We start from the raw sequence: 11,494 nt of genomic DNA on the forward strand, positions 1-11,494 counted from the left end.
ACATTTTAGGGCAAAGCTTTTCTGAGAAAGCACACTGCGGCAGCCCATATACGTTGTCAGGAAGGATGATGCGTGATGCAGAGGAACCAGCCAACACTCTCACTTGGTGCTGCATTGCCCAGCCCTCATACAGTGTAAAAGGGCTGTATAGTATATGACTAGAGCAGTGGTTCTCATCGTGTGTGTCACCACCCCTCTGGGTCACATATTAGATATTTACATTCCGACGTCTAATAGTAGCAAAATGCCAGTTGTGAAGTGGCAACAAAAATAGCTTCATGGTTGGCGGTTACCACAGCATTCAGAAGTGTAATAAAGGGTTGCAGCATTGGGAAGGCTGAGGATACTGTACTAAAGGATTTGGTTGAAGCCTCGGAGTACATGTAGGGAAGAAAGGTTGAAAACAAACTCTAGGATACACATTTACGTTTTCTGATGGACGTATAGACTATTGGCACTCAGAATTGGAAACAGGCCATGGCAATATTTAACTGAGATGGTAGAAAGATTCATGAGAGTCCTGAGACAATTATAAGGGAGGAAGGGCTGTAAAATTACTTCTAATAGTCAGTGGTGGGGATAAACTTTTTATTACGCTCTTTGAATGTAAGAATATAAAATGAGCAAGTTCCTCATCAGGACATTTTCTTGAAAGAAACACTGGTCTCAAATGAGCATCATCAGAGCATATGATTGACTTGTTTAGCCTAAGACTAAGGTTTAACAAAGTAGTCATAAAGCAAGTGCCTACTTTAAAGTCTGAGATGAAAGCATAATGAATCCTTTTAAGAAATCTTAGCCATTGAGAAAGTGGTATTAATTAACAAATTTGTTCTTTTATTTAAAGAATCTCAATTTCCTTTCTGAAAAAGGGGCCTCTGATTTAATGGACAAGATCATGCTTTACTGTGCACAGTTACTATTTGAGAGCAAAGGATGTGGTGTAAAAACCATAATACATGAGGCAGGAGATTGCAGTTCCCCTCCCTGGCATCTACTAGCCTGCAGTGGAACTTTGCACAGGACATTTCTGAATATTATTCTTCAGCTTTCTTGTTGGCAATTTCTGACAACATCAGAGACAGTGATTTAATGCCCTTTCTTTCCCTGTCATTCTACTCTGTTATCTTATTACATAATTTAGATACGCCATAATTCATTTCTTCTTGTTGGTGCCAGGAATTGAACCCGGGGTAAACCACTGTTCTACCATGGATCTATACTCCTAAAGCCACAGAATTTCACTTTCCACTTTTTAAAATGTTGTTTTCCTCATATTTTAAAAGCCTTAATAAAGCTTAAACTGTTAGTGACAACATCAAAGCATAAACAGAGATCATCCTAGCCTAGAAATGAAAAAAATTAGAGCTAACAATGATTAGAACAATTATTGATTTCTTATGATCCAACTGTCCAAACTGTGACCCATCTTTCACTTGGTACATTTTGTGTTTGTTTCAGAGATTTGGAGAGAGGCATGGATGTTTGTTATCTTCACATGCTGATGTTTCTTACACGCTTTAAAAATAATTTCCTTCCAAATATTCAGAAATATAGCCTCATATTTATTATTATAACTCTAAGTTATTCCAATCCTTGTTACATTTATTTATTTACTCGTAGTTCCCACATTGAACCATTAAGACAGTTTAGAAGATTGAAGTGCGGAGATAATGATTTCAGGATGACATGACGGATGGATGTATGGTCAGTAACGCATCCACATGACTGACGCGAGCACATTGCTATTCAGATGGCTTTAGTTACACAGAGAGTACTCATACAACAGAAGATCTGAGCAGTGAATTCAAGGTTGATGTAAACAAAACCCAATTTTGACATTTAAATTCCAAAACTGAAGTTAAATATGCAAAGACGTAAATAACGTGTAAACTTGCATGCCTTTCCTTCTCTTAAAAAACAATCTAAGGTGTACGTTAGTAATTGGACAAGCAATTGAAACTAATTGGGAGCATAATTAAAGAATTTGATCTTCACGGTGATCAAGAAGATGCAGAATATTCTTTGGAGGTGCATTATTAGGAAAACAAAGTACTGTCACGTTAGGTACTCTTTCTGTTGGGAAAACAGAGAGGAGGGCGGATTCCCTAAAGTTTCACACTTTGGTGTGAGAAGACTCATTCCTCAAGCTATGCTACTTATCGGCAGCGCAGAATATTGTATCTGGGTTGGTCACTAAGTGAAGAATAAAAAGAAATCAAAATAAAACCTTTCTATATGGGGAAAGAGACTCAAACCGTGTGGAGCATATTTTAGAAATGACATTTTGCTAAAAGGATTTGACTCGCAGCTTTCTCCTGACTAAACATTTCCCCCTTTTCCCCTTCTGCTTCCAGAGTTCTCTGAAAGCAGTCCACAGCTGGCTGAAGATGCCAGGATTTCCCGCTCTGCCTCCTCGATGACAGTCTCAGCCTCTTACCTGGACCAGGAGTTACGGTGCCGCCAAGGTACGACGCTGTTGCAGCCAGGGTAGGAGAGGAGTCCGTCCCGTTAACGTCCCCAGAATCTAAATTCACATTTCGTGGCTGAGGTCACAGCTCTATTCTGAGCAGTTCTCCTTACGCAGTGTGTGATTCTAACAAAAACACCCTCTGCAGCTGGAGCGAGCCTCAGCTCAAGCCGGATCCTGTCAAGGCGTTCCTGGTGACTTCTGTCTTCTAAATGCAGACTGATGTTTTGCGAGAGGGGCCTCCACCACCAGGCCCAGATTGCCTGCAAAGTATTTCCTGCCTCTGAGAAGTTTGCATGTGAGAAAGTCTGCACGAAGCTGAGGGGAGGGGCAGAGCAGAGCTGCCTGGGCGTTGAAGCTCTGATTTTACACAGAGCTAAAGAGAGTTTGTCAAAGCTCTTGAGATGATTAGCTAGCGTCAGAAAGTCCTAGAGTCCTTCCTATCCCACAGGGCTCATGGAAAACAAGGAAGAAAGAAAACGCAGCTCTCCCATCCACAGCCTTTCCACTGTGTTAAATGGGGATCAGAACCCTTCTGTTAATTCTCATTTCAAACGTTTTTTTTTTCTTTAAGACAGATGTATTGGGAGCTTTTTAATACCGTACTTCTTCTGAAGTTTAGAACCTTTAAAAATTACTTAAATTTTACATCTTGGCCTTGAGAAAAATCTGTAAGTAGAGGGTAGAGCGTTTTCTTCTCCTCTTCCATCCCCAGAAATCTTCGCAGAACACAGTGGTTTGTGTTTCAGCACATGGAGCCTTACCTACCGTCAGGATCCTCCAGCTACAGACAGCCACGGCTGGGAAGGCAGGAGGCAGTCTCCATCTTGATCATGTTAGAGAGCCCGGCTGACATTAAACACTTGCGGTGCTTCCTCCTGCATGGCCGAGCCCCTCAATCACATCCCCGAAGTGGCTAGCGGGGTGTGCATCCTTCCCCAGACACACAGTTTGTGAACTCTCATCTGTTTATCTTTTCTGCTTTTGTGCCTCCACTGAATGACTTCCTCCTCGCTGCTCCACGCTGGGAGCTTGGGCTACCATTTGGTTTTGATTAAAACCAGACAGCCCAACTCTGGAGAATTTAGGGAATAAGCTAATGGAAACTGCAAGTATGGCTTTAATTAGTGCATCAATTAATAATAGATGTTAGCTCGTCTTATAATAAGATGTCACAAGTGCAGATCTCAAATCATTTCTGGAAAGAATTTAGACCGGGTTTCTTCCTTTCATAATCCAGAATTCTCCCTTAGGGAAGTGCAAGAGAGGAAAGGACTGTGGCCTTGGGACGTGTAGGTTGTGGCCAGGCCAGTGGGACAGTTTCCTTGTTTACATCAGAGGAACAGGAAATAGCATCTCTCCATTTATCTTGTTCAGTTGAAATTGCTCCCTAATCTTTCCCTTTCACGTTAGTTACATTCAAAGGGTCCATTCTATACCTCTTGGTGACTTAACCAGTTTTTTTTCCCCCACTGATTAGTGATTAGATGAATCCAATTATTAAGTCTATGGGAGAGTTGTAGATTTTTAGCTTGTCAGTCATGGGATATGGGAGACTAATTCCAATATCCAAGTAAGAAGTAAGTATAACATCACATAATGAGATGCAAGAAATATTAAGCTGGAATGTCCCAACATCTTTCCTGCTCTCTGAAATTTAAGTGAGTTTTCACTGTTCACCTGTATTCTCGGGTGGTCTTAAGTTTTACAAGTTCATGGAGCTCCTCCAATATCATAACGGCCATCTTCTATTTCTCTCTGAAAACACTATGGAGGTGATAATTCGATGAAGTATGATGCCATAGTCACTGAGTCTTTCTTTCCAGGATAACTGAAATATCTCAAAAATAATGGAAAACGTGATTTGGAGAAGAGTTGAACAAGAAAGACTTGAGCCATGCACAAACTGGAAAATGAGGCACGTTCTAATATAAATAAACTGGCAAGACTCGCTATGGTGGCAAAGGTCTGGAATCCTAACGCGTGGGAGACAAATCAGGAGTTCAAGGTCAGCTTGTTCTACATAGAAAGGCCATGCCAACAAGAAAGAAAGGTGCTCAGTCACTGAAGGGCTTACCATAATGAGTGATCTCAGAACCTGAGGGTAATATCTGGAACTTACCTAAAAATATTTGAGTATGGAGACATACTCATGTAACTTCAGTATAGGTGAGGCAGAGACAGCGGAATTCCTGCAGCTCACTGGCTAGCCCTACTCAGTGAGTTCAAGTCCCACCAGAGAGTTTGATTACAAAAAAAAAAAAACCAAAAAAACCTGGAAATAGACCAATGACACAAAGGTTTTCTTAGAACATGCACACACATAAACACACACTTTCATGCACCCACACACACCTGCATAATACATATACACACACACACACCTGCATACACACACACCCACACACAAAATAAAGCTAAAAGGATAAGATGAACCCACCCTAGATATTTATTCCCTACCCAAACTGTTGCCAGAGAGACTTAAAATTGTACATGAGAAGTACGTTATTTAAAAAATTTGGATTGTTTTGATTATTTAAATTAAATCTTCAATTGTGCACAGACAGAAGTCCACTCATATATTCTCCTGCCACTCCTCCCTTGTTTTTCTAGTACTGAGGATTGAATTGAGCCCCTTCCACTAGACATGAGCTATATCCCAGTCCGTCATTCATTCATTATTTAAATCCTTCCACTGTCTCTGCTCTTCCCAATAGTCTTTGTCCTTTTATTTTGTATATAAAGTACTAGGAAATCATTTTCTTTTAGGCATGCAATGGAAAGTGGCCAAGCCTACACTGAAGCCTAGTTCCTCTCTGTCCTGTGTTTTTCTTTATCTGCATGAACTGCCTCCATCGATGTCCACCAATCATTGTGTGAACCTGGGAAGACTTCTTAAATGTTTTTTGTTTCAGCTCTCCCTTAAAAATAGCCAGATTCTACGCAACTCACCAATTGGAGAACAGGATATAGCTTACGTGTGCCTGTGTCTATGTGCTTGTATTTGCTTCTTGAAGGAAAGTCGCAGAGCAGATTGGAGTGCGAATGGACAGAACGGCTTTCTTCTCCTGTCTCTGCCCCCACTATGCTATGCGTCGGTTGCTCAGGGCCTCAAGAACACCCCATCTGTGCTTCTTAGCCAGCCTCCTCATGAATTCCATCATCTCAGGGATGCCATCACCTGGGTTCTCTCTGTTTCTGTGAACATGAGCATACCACTCATCCCAGCTCAAATGCATCCGTGGGATGCCCTTTACACTCTCCTCAGTAAGTTTCTACTTAACACCAACTTCTCTTAAAAAAAAAAAATCACTCTCATTATCTCTGTATTAGAAGCATTACTTGCCAGGTATTTCATCATATGCATTTTTCATCTTTAGTTGCCAGACTCTAAACAACTCCCAGAACTTATGTTCTCATGAAGACATTAACAAGCATGTGTATGAAGACAATGAGCTAACTTCTTCAGTACTCCGTACTGTGTTACGCTTGTGGAAGAGGTTTGAAACATCTGTTCCCCCTTCTGTTTACAAATCTACACACTTTGCTCTCCTGAAAGTTTGCTCAGTTCTCTCTACTAGATCAGTTGTAAGACCAGGCACAAGGGCTACGAGAAAACAGACTATCAGGACCTTATCTGGCTCCACAGCTAACCACCATGACTATACAATGTCCTAAGTATGAAGGGTCAGTGCTGTCAGCTTAACAGAACCTAGAGTCACCTGGGACTTGGACCTCTGGGCATGCCTGTGGGGTGTTATCTTATTATGATTAATGGGGGAAGACTCATCACAGTTGAGGGTAGAACATCTTCTGAGAAAGCAATTCTGGACTGTATAAGGAGAGATTGAGCTGAGCACCAAGAATCCTGAGCACAGTGCTCTCTGTTTCTTGACAGCTATGCAATGGGACCAGCTGCCTCATCTTCTTTCTTGTCTTCCCTGTCATGATGCAATAGCTCAGTATCTTGAATGGTGCACCAAAACAAACCCTTCCTTCTTAGAGTGGCTTTTCCAGGGTTTGTCTGTCTGTCTGTCTGTCTATCTATCTATCTATCTATCTATCTATCTATCTATCTATCTATCTATCTATCTATCTATCTATTATCACAGACCCTTTGGAACTCTTTTTTCTTACAGTGGCTTTTCCAGGGTTTGTCGGTCTATCTATCTGTCTGTCTATCTATCTATCTATCTATCTATCTATCACCACAGACCCTTTGGCCTATACAAGACTTACTTTGAGCCTCAGTAACTATCAATTTTAGAAGTCAAGGAATTTGGACACTGTAAGATGTTTAGGCTTAAAGCTGGTATAGTGCTCGCTGACAGGTAAAATTACCTTTACTGTTTAAATTATTCATTTTGGTCATTATACCTATCTTTTGGATTTTTTAAAAGAATCTCTGGCTCTCAAACTTCAAGCTGCATCTATACATATGGAACAATTCTATTGTAATGAGTGCGAGCTCTTTACAAAGACAAGAAAAGCAAGATTTAAAGACATTTTCAAACTCTTCATGTAGGCCATAAACTGAAAGTCCTTTAGGACTTTTCTAAGTAGATTTACCAAGTTTTGTTTCTGTTGAAACTCTCTGAGAACTGTTGCGTGTTCTTCAAATACAAGCCAGCATGTCACGTGACACACCTTTTCAGGTTTAGCACCCTACTAGACATGTCATCATGCAGCTCTCTCCTTTCAGTTTGAATTTGCATTTCTTAATGATCAATGCTGGATTTTTAAATCTATTTTCGTGGCAAGCTTCTTTGTTGCGTATTTGTGCATCTTTGATGAACGTGCCTGCTTGAAACTTTTGCCTATTTTTATATTTGTTGCTTATTTGTGCGCCTTTGATTAAAGTGCCTGTTCAAAACTTTTGCCTATTTTTAAAATTTGGACAGCCACTTCCCTAATTAATTTGTAAGGAGCCTGTAAATACTCTCCAATCAGGGGCTACATCAGATTGCAGACTGGCAGATATTGTCCCAATATAGTTGTCTGTTTTCCTTCACACTCTCCCTCTTCCTTTCTCTGTCACGCTCTCCTTTGTCCATTCTCCTTCACAAATTGCCTTTTTCATTCTTCTTCACTCTTTCTCTTGGAAGTAGGATTTTCACTTGTAATTTTAATAATGAACATGTTACTTATGTATTTTAAAATTTTTTATGGATGGCCTCTGCTGTCACAGCAAAGAAATCTGCTTAATTCAAGCTAATAACAATTTCTTGTATATTTCATGCTAGAAATTTTATATTTTTGGGTTTTATGCTTAGGTTTCATGAAAAATGAAAGGTTTCCTTACTTTTGTATGGGATTATGAACCAAAGTTCTGGTCTACAAGAGCTAGTTCCAGGACAGGCTCCAAAACCACAGAGAAACTCTGTCTCGAAAAATAAAATAAAACAAAACAAAACAAAAATATATGGGTATCTAATTGCTCCTAACTCCCCCAACACTCCTGTTCATTGAATTGTCTTTGCAACTTTGGCAATAACCAAGTCACCAGCTTTATAGAATTCTATTTCTTGACCTTTCCTTCTCTTCAGTTGATCTCCTTGTCCAGCTTTTATGAAACACCAGGATGTGTCAATCATTATAGCTTTGTAGTTAGTTTCAAAATGACTGCTACAAGTATTGCAGCTCTGATTTTTCTTCTTCAAAATTATTTTGGGTGATCCTGGGCGGTTGCATTTCTGTAGTAAATCTAAAATGAGCTTATTCACCTCTATAAAAATAGCCTGTAGTAATTTGGTTGAAATTGTCATTTAGATCAATTGACAGCTGACTGACATCAGTGATATTAAATCTTATGTTCCATGAACACAATGTATTTGTTTTTATTTATATTTTATTTTGCACAATACTTGTGCCTTTCATGTAAACCTTATATATTTTGTCATGTTTTTCTCTTAGTACATTGCACGTTGAGTGTGAGTATAAGTGGTTAGGGGTGTTCACGTTTCTAGTTTTTTACAGATACCACATAGAAATACAATTCAGTTTTGAATATTGATTAACACTCTGCAAAACTCACTAACCTCGATAACCACTGAACATCTGGGTGATGAGCTCTTTGATTGTCATGAGCTGTGTAGCACTGAAGTTATTCTGAAAACACTGAAGTTCTCCAAAGATTGTTTTATTCCCATCACATGAATTCAAAAATCGTCCTAGCTTGTATGTGAAAAGCCTTCTCTATGGGTTCTAGTTAGGACAATATGAGAACGAAAGGAGATCAAGAGGATAAAAATCAGAAAAGAAGAAGTCAAACTCTCACTTTTTGCTGATGATATGATAGTTCACATAGGGACCCCAAAATTTCTACCAAGGAAATTCTACAACTCATAAATGCCTTCAGTAATGTAGCAGAATACAAGACTAACTTAAAAAAAAAAAACAGTGTCGCTCCTTTACACAGATGATAAATGAACTGAGAAAGAAATCAGAGAAACATCACCCTTCACAATAGCCACAAATAACATAAAATATCTTGGAGTCATTCTAACTAATAAATGGAAGACCTGTATGACCAAAACTTTTAACCTTTGAAGAAAGACATTAAAGAAGACACCAGAAAATAAAAAGATCTCCCATGATTTTGGGCATGTAGAATTAACATAGTAAAAATGGCAATCTTACCAAAAAGCAATCTACAAATTCAATTCAATACCCATCAAAGTCCCAGCAAAATTCTTCACAGACCTTGAAAGAACAATACTCAACTTCATATGGAAAAACAAAAAACCCAGGATAGCTAAAATGATCCTGTACAATAAAGGAACTTCTGGAGGCATCACAATCACTGACTTCAAACTTTACTACAGAGCTAAAGTACTGAAAACAGCATGTTATTGGCATAAAAACAGACAGGAGGACCAAAGAAATCAAATTGAAGATCCAGATATCAATCCACACACCTATGAACACCTAATTTTTGACAAAGAAGCAAAAAATATGAAATGGAAAAAAGAAACCATATTCAACAAATGGTGCTGTCATAACTGTATATCAACATGTAGAAGCATGAAAATAGACCCATATCTATCACCACACACAAATCTCAAGTTCAAATGGATCAAATACCTCAATATAATACCAATCACACTGAACCTTATAGAAGAGAAAAATATATAGATCAATAAAAATAATTTTGAAAAGCCTTCTCTACTTGATAGAAACCAATGAAGAGCATGATAGAATTCAACAAGGCAATGGTTAAAGCCAGAGAATGCTCATGATTCATCAAGAAACAGAATCAAGAGAATCAGAAGAAGCATCTGTCTTTAAACAGTTGGTTAAATGGACTTATTACCTGCATGCTATTGTATTTAGGCTCTGGTTAGAAAAAAAGTCAATTAAATTAATAGTTTCAAGTGCTTATGAGCAAGATGTGGTGTTGTGAGGGTTTCTAAGGAGAGTTGTTACAACTGTCTTATAAGCTGGTTTCTTTATAAATATTTAGACATTCATGGCATTTGAATTTGCTTTACTTTCCATTTTAGGTAAAGATCATTTTAAGATTTCTTTTAGAATCCTTATTGCCATAAGTCATAAACTTAACATCTGCTTTGAGGGAAATAGCATCTCAGATGATCCAAACCACATTTAGCCACTGCCTTTGTATTTTCCTCACACACTATTCGACCTCTAATCAAACTTAACTTATGCCCAGGGATACTGCAGGGAGAATTGCCACCAGTGCATTCCAAAGCAGATTCTGAGGTCTTGTATTAAGAAGGGAGAGATTACTTCCTGCACGGTAGAAGGAAGTGCATCAAGAAGAAGAAGCACTTGTCCTGCAAAAAGGTGACCTTCCTGATTCCGGGAAACAAAGTGGAAGCAGCATCCAGGAATCGCTTTTCCTGCGTTGTGAATACTTATTATCGTCATATGAAGGAGAAGGTTCACATCATTCTGGTAGCAAACTCAAATCCCAATCCTTGTCATCGTATTCAAACAGGACATAGTTAAGAGCAGAAGGTCAGTGGGGATGGGCTGCTGTCAGTAAATCACACTTTAACGTCAGATTTAATAGGTCCTTTGCTGTCTGTCTTTAGGCAGGCAGGATCAGTCGTTTTGATTAGTGTGAGCTATGGAGGAGGAGAATTGGAGTAGCTAGAGTATGGGGCTCATCTGCCCAGCCGCATGCTGAGCAGCTGTGATGATATCCTGAGGCTCATAAGACAAGCAAGTCATTATTGCATCTGAGGGATCAAAGGAAAAAGGAAAGACAGAAATACTGTACAGCCTTATTGCTGCTGACTGGTATACACCTTTTCCCCCATGTCACATCTCCCAGTCATCTACGGTATTTGTCTACCAAACTTCTAGTGTCCAGAGACCATCTATTAATACACCAGATTTTAAGAGGCAATAGAGTTATGAGATAATGCAGAAAGAAATTTACTGCTGAATTGAAGACATTCTTGAAATGCAAACCACAAAGAAAATACCAAGTCGCTTCTCTAAAGGATGGGGGAAATTTGAAGCACAAGAAATTCCATTTCTGGTTTTTGACTTCATTCTCCGAAGACGCTTCTGTGATTCTTGGCTCTGGCTGTGTGTATGCGTGTGCATATGTGTAAGAGCTTATGTGGGTGGGTCTTTCCAGCTACACGTAGAAGACAGTTGAGCCAGACCACATGCCTATGAGTCAAAACTTCAGCCTGCATCTGTCTTAGGCTGTGAAGCTCTGGGTGTGACCTAACAGAACCTGGCAGGTTGTCTCAAGAGTTCTTTCAACACTTGAACCAGAATGCAGTAAATCAGATGACATGTTGTTCCAGATTTTTATTAGTACTCATATTTTAATAAAAAAGGAGGAGTGTGTTCTATGAAAATTTTTTAAAATACAAGAAAAATCTAGCTACAGATCCAAACTATTAAAGTCACAGAATGCATAGCTTACTTGATATTAAAAAAATTTATATAAAATATTTGGGCATTTGCTATGGAATAAACTGTGTCCCCTCTGAACTTCATATGTTGAAGCTGTCTATTACCACGTGATACAGTTTTTAGATG

The 11,494-nt window shown here is 39.1% G+C and overlaps 1 protein-coding gene across 1 annotated transcript in view; it reads right to left on the bottom strand.

The window, feature by feature from the left end:
- The window catches only part of Dlc1 (DLC1 Rho GTPase activating protein), a 347,498-nt gene extending 344,708 nt beyond the window's left edge, over window positions 1-2,790 (bottom strand). Inside the window, exon 1 of the mRNA XM_075986541.1 lies at window positions 2,441-2,790. The gene's annotated coding sequence lies outside the window, so the exon portion shown is untranslated. The remainder of the gene's footprint in view (window positions 1-2,440) is intronic.
- Between the last annotated feature and the right edge of the window lie 8,704 nt (window positions 2,791-11,494).

This window comes from Microtus pennsylvanicus, chromosome 9 (genome assembly GCF_037038515.1).
Source record: "Microtus pennsylvanicus isolate mMicPen1 chromosome 9, mMicPen1.hap1, whole genome shotgun sequence".
Taxonomy (NCBI): domain Eukaryota; kingdom Metazoa; phylum Chordata; class Mammalia; order Rodentia; family Cricetidae; genus Microtus; species Microtus pennsylvanicus.